General features: G+C 22.5%; 1 protein-coding gene across 1 annotated transcript in view; it reads left to right on the plus strand.

Moving 5' to 3' along the window:
- The window catches only part of LOC122501153 (protein phosphatase Slingshot), a 187,285-nt gene that overhangs the window by 573 nt on the left and 173,671 nt on the right, over positions 1–13,041 (plus strand). The window lies entirely within an intron of this gene.

The raw sequence follows: 13,041 nt of genomic DNA on the forward strand, positions 1-13,041 counted from the left end.
TTGTAGAAAATTGATTTGTACGAATTTTGGTTGTTTTTTCTTCCTTTGAAAATAGTGTTCAATATTTTTTTCTATGGGATTTATTTCGTGTATTTTATTTTGTATTTTATGGATTTAAACGATTTAAACACAATCACAAGAGAGTGTTTTTGAGGTTATGTTTGTGGGAGTAGTCAAGGATTTTCTTTGTTTAGAATATTTTTCTTAATCGAAGAATCTGAGTTTTAGATTATTGTATTATGAAAAAAAATGCACAACTGTCATTAGTCACGTGTGTCGAGTGACGTGTTAATAAACTACAAAACAATGTAAGCACTTTAAAAAGTAAAGAATTTGTTTATTTCAGGCTGTCATTTTTGTTATAGAAATTATTTTATCTATTAAACTTTTTCTTCATAGTTTCTCGTAAAGAATTTTAATTATTTAAAGCGAAATTAAATATATTTAAAATATTTATGTTATTTACTCATTTACTAATTTAAATATTATTATTATTATTTACGGTTTAAATTATTGTTTCGAGTATTTATTATTGAATTCTAAATTTTAAAATTCAAAGAGTTTACTATTAAAAATTTTATTATTTTCTAATTAACTACTATAAATATTATTATTATTATTATATTTACAGTATTTGTATTGTAAATATTAAAATTCACAGTAATTACTATTGAAAATATTATTTACTGTATTTACTATTTGAAATATTATTTACAATATTTACTTTAAAAATATTAATATTTATTTTATTTACTATGGTAAATATTATTATTCATAAACAGTATTTACTACTCCAAATAAAGTTACGAATTTATAATTTTACTACTTTCGAATATAATTTGTTTTTTTCAATACTTCTATTTACAAAAAAAACTATTAAATATTATTGGTGATTTTTTTTTTACTTGAAAAAAATCGAAAACAAATATCAGGATCGCCACAGCTCAGGGAATTCAGGAAAAGTATAATTGGTCAAAGAAGTCAGGGAAAAGTCAGGGATTTTTATTAAAAGTACTGGGAAAAATTGAATGTTTAGAATTTATAAGAAAATTCTGAATTTTTGTGTCTTTTTGTTTGCCTCATTAACTATTAAATTATCCACAAATTCAACTAGTTAATAAATATAAAAATTCTTTCTGGAAATTCAATTATTTTCAAAAATTTGAAAAAAAATTCTCGTCAACATTTGAATTACCTTTATAAATAACAAAATTCTTTTCCGAAATTCAATTATTTTCAGGAATTTTAATAGAATTAATTAAAAAATATTCAATTATTTTTATAAATAACAATATTCATCACAAGAATTCAATTATTTTCAAAGTTAAGAAAATTCTTTGCAGAAATTCAATTATTTTCAAAAAATCTAAAAAAAAAGTTTTCAACATTTCAATTATTTTTCTAAATGAATAGCAAAATTCTTCGACAAAATTCAATTATTTTCAGAAATTTTAATAAAATTTATTGCAAAATTTGATTATTTTTATAAATAATAGTATTCATCACAAGAATGCAATTAATTTTAAAAGTAATAAAATTCAATTATTTTCAAAAATTTTAATAAAATTCGTGGTAAAATTTCAATTATTTTCAAAAATTTTTCTTAATTCAATGATTTTCAATTTTTTTCTATTTTAATAAAATTTCTCAGAAGAATTCAATTATTAAACAAAAAGTTTAATAAAATTCTACACAAAAATTCAATTATTTTCCAAAAAAATGAAAATTTCACAGGATCTCAATTTTTTAAAATTTCTATTTTAAATAATTGAGTCACTGAAATTTAAAAATTTTAATTTCCTGTGTGCATACATTTTTATAAATTTTAAAATTCCTTTAAGAATTTAATTATTTTCATAAATAGTAAAATCATTCGGAGGAAGTCGATATCTTCATGTTTTATAACAATATTCTCCTAACTTGTTGAATTTGAAAAAGGTTTAAATTTGAATGTTTTTGAAGAATTTTAATTCCTACGGAAAAATAATAGTGTTTAAATATTTATTTAAAAAAGAAGTTATTGATGTTTTCGAATATTTTAACAATTAAAGAAATTTGTAAATAAATGTAGAACATTTTTTAGGGTCAGGGAAAAAATCAAACTTTTGTCTAGAAATCAGGGGAAAGACAGGAAATAACAAAATTAATTTTTTGTGGCAAAAATTTGTTGCTTTCTTTACATAACGTGAAAAATAGAATGTTTATTGAACTTTTGAATAAAAATTTTAACTAGCAGTAAATTTAGCTTGTTTATTTTTATCGTCTTTATTTTTTTCTAATTAGAATTAATTAGTTTCGATGAGTGAAATAATTTACATAACGTTGAGTTTGGGGGCGTCGCGACACTGCGTTTAAAACGAGCGATTCTCGAACATGGTAGGCCGAATGTAGCCGAATAAATAGTGTATATACGATGAAAAATAAACCCCTTCGAAGTAACAGTCTTCAGTTTGCTAGTCGCGCTTACCAACGATGGTAGGTGTCGTGGCTTTTAAACTCCCTTTTAAAATCGTCCATTTTTCTTCGTAAAATATTTTTTAAAAAAATAAAAATTTTAACCCTAATTTTATTTCATTAAAAAAAGAATTTTTTAATTTTTAATAACTTTTTGTCAAATTGTTTCTTTGTTTACTTGATGTTTGATAAATAGAAAAAAAATGTTTACGAATTATATTCAGTTTCGAAATATTTAATACATGAATTTAATTAATTTATTAAAAGAAGAAGTGAAAAATAATAAATTATATTTATTTGGTACACTTTTGATGCATAATTCGGTATATAAATAAAAAGTGTGAACGTAAATATAATAAACTGATGGAAAATTTATAATCGATCGATATGACAATATATTAAATTAATTAACTAAAAATATGAAAATTCATCTCTTGGTGTAAATATAGGAGTAATTGTATTGAAATTAAATTAATTTAATTCAAATTAGTAATTTAATTAAATCTAGTTTCATTTAATTAAAAATAAATTAATTTTTCAAACTTTAAATTTATATTTTTTTTTAGTGTTTGGTTTTTATTGGACAATTCAAGTGTTTCGTGTAGTGAATCGTCTTTAATTGTTATTATCAATTTGCATATGGAAAAAATTAATTTTAGTGTTGAAAATATTGTTATTATTGGTGCGCGATGATTTTATTGAAACAGAAAAATGCAATTTTGTATGTTTTGCCACCACCATCGGCTCCAAAACCACCGTCACCGTGGACAAGTATTTTTTGGGGAGATGATCGACGACCTCGTACGCGAGTCGCTCGAGGAACTCGCGTGATGCAATTGCGTAACAAAGTGATTGCTAAAGTAAGATCTGTTATATATAAATTACAAGAAAAAAAAGGAAAAAGGGATTTTTACACTCGTAATAGTAGAAAAAAAATTATTCACTTGAAAATTAATATTTTTTTTAATGTCGTTTATTTTTCGCCAAGAGTCACGTAATTATATTTTTTGAAATACATACTTTTTCACGTTATGTGTACAAATTCAGCCAATTTTTCATTGTTTTCTTTTTCATTAAATTATAAAAATACAAAATTACTTATTAAGAAAAAATATTATTTTATTAATATTATTTTATTAATAAGAAGATAAATAAAAATACAGTAAAGAAATAGTTACTATACAGTATGGCAATCATTACTATACAGTATAGCAATAGTTACTATACAGTATAGCAATAGTTACTATACAGTATGGCAATCATTACTATACAGTATAGCAATCGTTACTATACAATATAGCGATCGTTACTATACAGTATAGCAATCGTTACTATACAGTATGGCAATTATTATTATACAGTAGGGCAATTATTATTATACAGTAACTATACTCCAAAATAAATACTAATAAAAATACTGGAAATAATTCTAGGGAAATACTAGAAAATATAGAAATAATAATACTGTAGAAAAATATTAGAAAAATACTAATAAAATCACTAGAGAAATACTAAAGTAAATAGGAATAAAAATACTAACAAAATTCTAAAATAAATACTAAGAAAAATACTGCAAATACAAATTATAATACTAGGGAAACTATGATTAGAAATACTAGAAAAATATTCAAACAATTACGAATACTATTTAAAATACTAGAAATACTAATAATAATACTGGGGAAGCTATGATTAGAAACACTTGAAAAATACGAATAAGTAAAAATATTAAAGAAAAACGAAGTAATTATACTAAAAAGAAATACTAATAAAATACTAGAAAAGCTGTGAATAAAAATACTAGGAAAATTCGACAATAAATACTAAAAAAAATTCTACTAAAAATACTAGAAAAATTTAAAAATAAATAAGTACTAATTAAAATACTATAAGAAAAATGAATAAAAATGTTGAAAATGAATTCGAGTAAAAATACTAAATTTACGGTAAAAAAATTTTCACTAATTGATTTTTCGTTTCTTGCGTAGAAACATAAAAATACAGTTTGCAATTTTTAAAATGCTGATTTATGCACGTGCTCTACTGTTATTTAATCGCAAAACCTTGGCTGTTCACCCCGCTTTGTTTGTAGATATAGACGATAATCGTTACGCATCGCTTGACATGATGCTTCTTTCATTTTTTATGTAATTTACTTTAGAATTTACTTCTTAGTTTTTCCGCTTTCTTCTTTTTCGAGTACGTTTTTTTCTGTCTCTAAACTGTCCAATATTTAAGGAGTGAAAAAAAATTTGTATTTGGTAGAAATTACCGTTAAATTGTTTATTGTCAAATAAATATTTAAGCTTGAATCAACTAATTTTAAAATAAATAAATAAACTTTTAAATAAATTATAATTTAAATATATCAAAAGGAAATTGTATTTGAATAAATAATTTCATGATTTAAAGCAAATTTCATTTAATTCATTAATTGACTTATTCAATCAAAAAAAAAATAAATAAATAAATAAAAAAAAATTATAATTATTAAATTGTTATTATTATAAAATAAAAAAAATTTTATTCAAATACCAAAATTACACTAAAATAAAAATTTATTTGAATCAAATAGTTTTTATTAATTTGAGTAAATTAAATGGTATTTGCTTTAAGTACTGAAATTATTGGTTCAAATACTATTTAATTGATTTAAACAAAAATTATATTTGATTCAAGTAAATATTTATTTGATAATAGACAAGTAAACGATTATTTGAATCAAATAATTTTTTTTTCATTGTATTGGTTCAAATAAAATTTATTTGATTCAAATAAAAATTTATTTCATTTAAATCAAAATTATTTCTTATGAATAAATACTTATTTATAATAATAGACAAGTAAACGGTTATTTGAATCAGATACATTTTTTTCGTGTATAAATTTGGTGTATATAGTAATAATTTTTTTTGATTGATTATGAAACTGCAATAATTAACTTTCTCGGATAAAAAAAAAATATCTTCCCACACTTGCAATCAGTTTTCGATGCCTTTTGACTTTCTATGGTAGTATATTTATAAAGAGGCTTGCGCCTATTATGAAAACAAAGATGCTATCGTTTCTTCTATTACATTAATGCGTTACGTTATATTACGAGATTATAAATGAAAGTGTAATCTTTTAGTGAACTTCTCTTGGCAAAGTTTATTTAAATAATTCTTTTTTTTATTGTATTTTCTTCCGGGTTTTGATTTTTTAATCCTCTGATGTTTGTTGAATTATTGAAATATTTTTTTGATATTTATTACTTTTATAATGTTATGTGTAAATATTATTACTATTGTTTCTATTTCTATATTAACAATTTAAATATGAGTTGTTTTTATCTTTTTTCGCAATATAAAATTTGTGAGTTGAAATTAATAATATTATGAGTTATGAATTATTGTTTTCGAGTTATTTAACTATTTTTATTATTTAACTGTTCAAACAAATTCAATTATATACATTTTCGAAAATGCAAAAATATAATTAACATTGTTTAGAATTATTTTTAACATTTTGGGAAAAACAAAGATGTTCAAAATTTTTAATTAAAATTATTTAAAAAATTAATTAGTTTTTTTTAAATTATACAAAAATTCTTCTAGGGACATTCAATTATTTTCATCCTAACAATATTTAAAAAAAAAATTAATTCTTGATAAGTTATGAACAAAAAGTTTTGAACGTTCAAATGAACGAAATATTTTTTGTTAAAAATATTTTCATAGATTATTAATTACAATTCAAATTAAAAACTCAAATTTTACATTTAGAAACATTATAATTAATTTGCTTAATAGTGACGCAAAATTAAAGTAATAAAAATTTAATTTGAAGAAGAAATAAATAAATTTCGTTCATTTGAACGTTTAAAACTTTAACCTCCTGATAAGTTTGATTATTTGTTTTTATATTTTTCAAATATAAAATTTTTCCGATTTTTGGATGACAGGTGTAAAAAAGTAAAAAAAGAGAAAAATTTTTTTCATTTATAACGAAAAGATTTTATCAAATTTTAATTGTTTGAAAATTTTTCAATTGTATATAATTGAAAACTGTTATCTTTCAAAAAATCAAATTTATTTGATTCAAATAACCGATTAATTGATTAATTTAATTCAATTAAATGGTATTTGAACCAATAATTTCTGTATTTGCAGTAAATACCATTTAATTGTTTCCAATAAATATTATTTGATTCAATTAAATATTTAATTGATAATAGTCAATTAATTGGTTATTTGAATTAAATATTTTTTTTTCAGTGTAATTACCCCGGGTTGATATAATTAATAGATTAAGAGAAAAATTAACTAGGATAAAAATTCGAAAACTAATATTAATAACTTGAAAATAATGTTATACTCTGAAGAAAATTAAAACACAAAAAATGTGTCTTTATGCTTCTTTTTCCAGAAATATATTTATAGTAGTATGAAAATAATTTATTAAGAAAACAGAAACAAAAAATTGTTAACATAAGTATATGGTACTATATGGTAAAACTGATTTATTTTGTGAGAGGAGATAGTTTGTGGTTATCTTATATTGACTCCAGTATATCTTAAAGACATATCTTAAAGTAAACGTTTGCAATTTCTTAAAGTTTGTTTCTTCTATTCCACAAATCCTTTCTATTCTACAAATAATGTGTGGCTACTCTTATATATATGTATATACATACATATACTGTATACATATATGCCCATATATATACTATATATATATATAAATACACATTCAGTGCGGTGAATTATTTATCGTGAGTAAAAGTGAAGATGAGAGAGAAACGTTAGAAAAGGTCATGTGTCGTGATGTAATTCTCACGTAGTGCACGATTTGCAACTAGAAAACGGGACTTTACTTGTTTCTTTGATCAAGGAATCAGTATATGAACTAAATGCCATTTATTACTTGAAATTTCGAAAAAAAAAAAATTTCATATATGTATAACACGAAACTAATAAATTGCACTTAACAAAGTTCATTTTTAGAAAAATTTCTAGTTTTATCAAAATGAATATACTTTATTGAAAAGAATTTTAAAAAGTGTTCCTTCGATTTGAACCTGAAAATTTTATATAGTTAAATTTCCTTTTTAATCCGTAGGAATTTAACTTAAAACGACACGTTTAACTGAAAAATAATAATTTGAAATTAATATCTCGGGTTCATGCTTCAATGAAATGATTTTCCATGATTTCCAGCATGAAAAATCCATTTTACAGGAAGAAGTTTTTATAAAATCTGTTTGATGACAAAAAAGGTTTAAATATATTAAAAGAAAAGTCAACACCTTACAATTATTGTAATTATTAATAGGAGGAAAAAAAAATGTTAAAATAACCTCTTGGCTTTTTTTTCAACTATTTTTTTTTCTAAGTGAAACAATAGGGACATAAAAGCTGAGTTGAGATGGGCTGCATATAAACCTATAGGCAGAGGCTGCAACGTGTATAAAATTTATGGAGCTGAGATTGCTCTCCTGGCATGCAAATTTTCTGGTGAATTATCAAACGCATGCAAAACGTAGATTGCAAGTTTTACCCGTTCATTGTGATGGAAATGAAGATTACAGTCTTCGTTACGATTTATATCGAATAGGACGAATAGGAAGTCATTTTCTTTAGCATACAATATGCATTTTGAATCCTTGACAAGAATAGAGATATGTTTATGTATATAATATATAAATTTCCTGGTATTTATTTCGATAATGTAGTGTTTACTTTTTTATCGCCTCTATCGGATCATCAATCGGTTTTTTTAGTCTATCGGATCATTTTATCGTCTATCACTCTATCGCATATGATTAATAGCAAATGTATATAAATTACAGTCGAAAAAGAATTTTTTTGGAACAACTAAATTTTTGTTGAATTAACTGAATAAATCAGGGATGCCACAGGTCGGGGAATTCAGAAAAAAGTCAGGGAAAAGTCATCAGGGTTTTTTATTCAAAGTGCTGGAAAACATTTAATTCCTAGATATTATAAAAAAATTTTGAATTTTGGTGATTTTTTTTGTTTTCCTCGTAAACTATGTAATTACCACGAATTCTAAAGAAAACCTTCAATTTTTTCTATTTTTGACAATAATTTATTTTAAATAACTTAATTATATTGAAGAACTGCCATAAAGTTATTACTTATAAATTATTTAATAAAGTATTTTTTGAAAAATTTCAATTTCAATTCTGTTGAAATTACTTTCAATTTTAAAGATTTTAACTCAATTCTATGAAAGAATTCAACTGTCTTAATAAATATCAAAATTCTTTCCAGAAATTCAATTATTTTCAAAAATTAAAAAAAAATTCTCGTTAACATTATTAAAAACATAAAAAACATATTTTTAACATATTTATTAATTTTTTTTTAAACATATTTAACATTATTAATTTCAATTATCTTTATAAATAGCAAAATTCTTTTCCGAAATTCAATTATTTTCAGGAATTTTAGTAAAATTTATTGCAAAATTTAATTATTTTCATAAATAAATATATTCATCACCAGAATTCAATTATTTTCAAAATTAAGAAAATTCTTCGCAAAAATTCAATTATTTTCAAAAATCTAAAAAAAATTGTTTTCAGCATTTTAATTATCTTTATAAATAGTAAAATTCTTTTCCGAAATTCAATTATTTTTAGGAATTTTAATAAAATTCATTGCAAAATTCAATTATTTTCATAAAATCTAAAAAAATTGTTTTCAACATTTCAATTATCTTTATAAATAGCAAAATTCTTCTCTAATTCAATTATTTTCTGGAATTTAAATAAAATTCATTGCAAACTTAAATTATTTTCATAAATAAGCAATATTCATCACAAGAATTCAATTATTTTCAAAATTATGAAAATTCTTCGCAAAAATTCAATTCTTTTCAAAAAATCTAAAAAAGATTGTTTTCAACATTTCAATTATCATTATAAATGAATAACAAAATTCTTCGACAAAATTCAATTAATTTCAGGAATTTTAATAAAGTTCATTGCAAAATTTAATTATTTTCATAACTAACAATATTCATCACAAGAATTCAATTATTTTCAAAAATTTTAATAAAATTCATAGTAAAATTTTAATTATTTTCAAATAATTTTTCTTAATTCAATGATTTTCAATATTCTACTATTTTAATAAAATTTCTCAAAAGAATTCAATTGTTAAACAAAAACTTTAATAAAATTCTACACAAAAATTCAATTATTTTACAAACAAAAAATTAAAATTTCATAGGAACTCAATTATTTAAAACTTTCTTTTTTAAATTCAATTATTAAAAATGGAATTTGCATAAATTTTATTGAAAAAGTCAATTGTTTGAAACTTTCTTTTAAAATTCTTCGCAAAAATTCAATTATTTTCGCATAAATAATAAAACTCATTGCAGAATTTTAATTCTTCTTCATACAATATTTTTATCAAATTCCTCGAAAATTGTAATTATTCATAAAAATTTTATTAAAATTTGTCGAAAGAATTCAATTATTTAAAAATTTGTTGATAAAATTATGTATAAGAATTCAATTTTAAGAAATATTCAATTATTCAATAAATTATCTATGTTTGTATTTAAATAATTGAATTCTCGTAGAATTTTCTAATAAAAATTTATTTCTAAATTAATTTCAGTTAAAGTTTTAGATAATATTTGAATTTTGGAGAAGTTACTAATAATTGCAATTTTTAGAAATAATTGAATTTTGTGTAAAGGTTTCAAATGAAAATCTTTGTAAATCTGAATTCTTATAATATAAAATAATGATTTTATCACTGGCTTACCTTTAATTGTTATAAAAATTTTATTATATATTTTATTATATATTTTATTATAAAAATTATTATAAAAATTAGTTTATAATATATTCTTCTAAGTTGTTGAATTTAAAAAAGGTTTAATTTGAATGTTTCGAAGAATTTTAATTCCTACGGAAAAATAATAATGATTCAATATTTATTTTAAAACGAATTTATTAATGCTTTAAAATAATTTTACAATTAAAGAAATTCATAAATAAATGTAGTTTTTTTTTCATTTTCGTATCATTTTGAGAGTGCAGAATCAGAATATTCTTTAGGGTCAGGGAAAAAGTAAAAATTTTTTCTGGAAATCAGGGAAAAGTCAAGGAAAAACAAAATTTAATTTTTTGTGGCAATTTTGTAAATGACTTTTATTATATTTTTAAATTTTTAATCGACTAAAGCTATACTTATTTTGTGCCTTTTGCGCCTTAAAGTCAATTCGAGGCGTGCCTGAGTATATATAATATAATAATATTGCAAAATTGTAATTTAGTAATGTTGTAAATGTATAATATCATAATACAGCAAACGCATGAGATTTTAATCATAGGTGTGTTGGATTAAAACAGCTGATGCCCTTCGCAATGAGAAATTTTTCAGCTTCTTTTCACGTTGCGCACATATGTGTGAAACATTGTGTGAAGAATTCTATTTTGAGCGTAGCTCCCTCACCAGGACTGGAAAATTGCACTGACGCTAATAGCCTTTGGTTATTTTATGCGCGTGCACGATATGTACATTTTCTGCAAGCTTTAATAAAATTGCTTAACGCAGGTTAGTCGGTCCAGCTGTTTTAAAAGTGTTTGGGTTCATCTTCTTCTTCTTCTTTAGTTTCTTTTTTTTTTTTTTGATAACGTGAATTTTACGAGAGTTTCTGGTCTTGAGCAAAACTATTACAGTATATTCGCAGAACGCTGATATAAATGTTATCTTAATGAAATTTTAGAAAACATTTGCATCCACTTTGGATAAAATAGGTAAATTGCAACACTGTGCTCAGGGAAAAGGTCCCTGAAGTTGTATTTTTTCACGTAACCGAAGAGTTGTAGGATACTCTGCAAAATTTTGCAACGTCCTAGTAGTTTAATTTTTTATTCACTTCTTTAGGTTTGAGTAACATTTTCTATCTCTAAAAACCCTAAATAGGTTCTTGACTATGCTAACTTATGGAAAGTATCAAATTGACGCCAGTCGATGAAACTGATACCATTTTGGATCAATTTCTACTTTTTCAAATTTTTGGTATCTGGAAACTATCAAATTGACGCCAAAGTGGATCAAACTGATACCATTTTGGATCAATTTGATTCAGATTTTCGATATGAATTTGTTGCAATTTTATATACTATATCAAAGTTAAGAAATGATGAACCAAAAAATTTGTTTTATTTATATTCTTTCTCTAAAGTTGTAATTTCTTTGTTTCTGCTTTTATTCTGAAAAGTTGGGGACATTTTGTACTATTATTGAGGATAATATGGAAATGCGCACGTTTATGGTGGATAAATATGTCAGAAGCAAACTTTGTTGCAAGTGACGTCGTGAGAAATCGCTTATATGCGTCTGACGTCTTCTTGTTATTGCACTCTTGACGGTTCTGTAGCGGGAATTTAAATTTGACTCACAGTCGCAATACGATTGCCATCAGGCGAATCAGCAGAAAATTTAATACCACTCTCTGTGATGATGGGTATACGTCATTCACAGGATAAACTCTATATACAAATGTTGCTCTTATTTTTAGATAAACAGACAAAGTTTTTAGAAAAAACCTCATTTACTCTTTAAATTCGAATTAGTGAAATACTAAGCAGGGTTGCCGCGCTTAAAATTCCCTGACTTTTCCAGGTTTTTAAAACAAAAATTATTCCAAAACATCAATATAACTTGATTTTTAAATAAATATTTAATTATTATTTTTTTCATTGAAATTAAGATATTCAAAAATTTAAAATTCAATAACATATATGAATATTATTATAAAACATTAAGAAATCGATCACTCCGAGTCTTCGACTCGGAGTGATCGCTTTCTTCATGTTTTATAATAATTCAAATTTGCTACTTTGTTACTGTAACATCTTCAAAAATTATTTTCATCATTACGATTATTCTTTTCTAGAATTTTCAACTAAAATTCTTCTTTAAATCAATTTTTGAAAAAGTTCTCTGTGAATTATCAAATTCTTTTGTTTACAGTTTAATTTTACGAAATTGCGATTATTCTGACATTCTTCATTTAAATATATTAAAAATTAAAAAGTTTAAATAATTAAAAATTATACTCTCTAAATTTGAATTAGTAAAAATGTTTACCAATTCGAATTAGTGACTGACTTTTTGCTTTTGAATTAGTCAATTTTACTATTAAATAGTTATTTCCACTAATTTATTAGTAAAATTTACTAATTCAAAAGCAAAAAGTCAGTCACTAATTCAAATTAGTAAACATTTTTACTAATTCAGATTTCAGATTTAGAGAGTAAAATTATTGAGAATAATTAATTCTATAGAATTCTTAATAAAAAGTATAAAAAGTTGAAATTTTCTAAGATTTTAATTTGAAATTCATTTTTAAATCAATATTTATTAGAAAATTCTAATACGAGAATTCAATTATTTAAATACAACAATAAATATTTTATGTTTCTTGAAAAAGAAATTGAAGAGTGTTTCTTGAAATTGAATTTTCATAAAGAATTTTATGAGCAAATTTTTAAATAATTGAATTCTTTTGACAAATTTTAATAAAATTTTTAAGAATAATTGAATTTTTCAAGAA

The sequence above is a fragment of the Leptopilina heterotoma genome, unplaced genomic scaffold (genome assembly GCF_015476425.1).
Source record: "Leptopilina heterotoma isolate Lh14 unplaced genomic scaffold, ASM1547642v1 Lhet_205, whole genome shotgun sequence".
Taxonomy (NCBI): domain Eukaryota; kingdom Metazoa; phylum Arthropoda; class Insecta; order Hymenoptera; family Figitidae; genus Leptopilina; species Leptopilina heterotoma.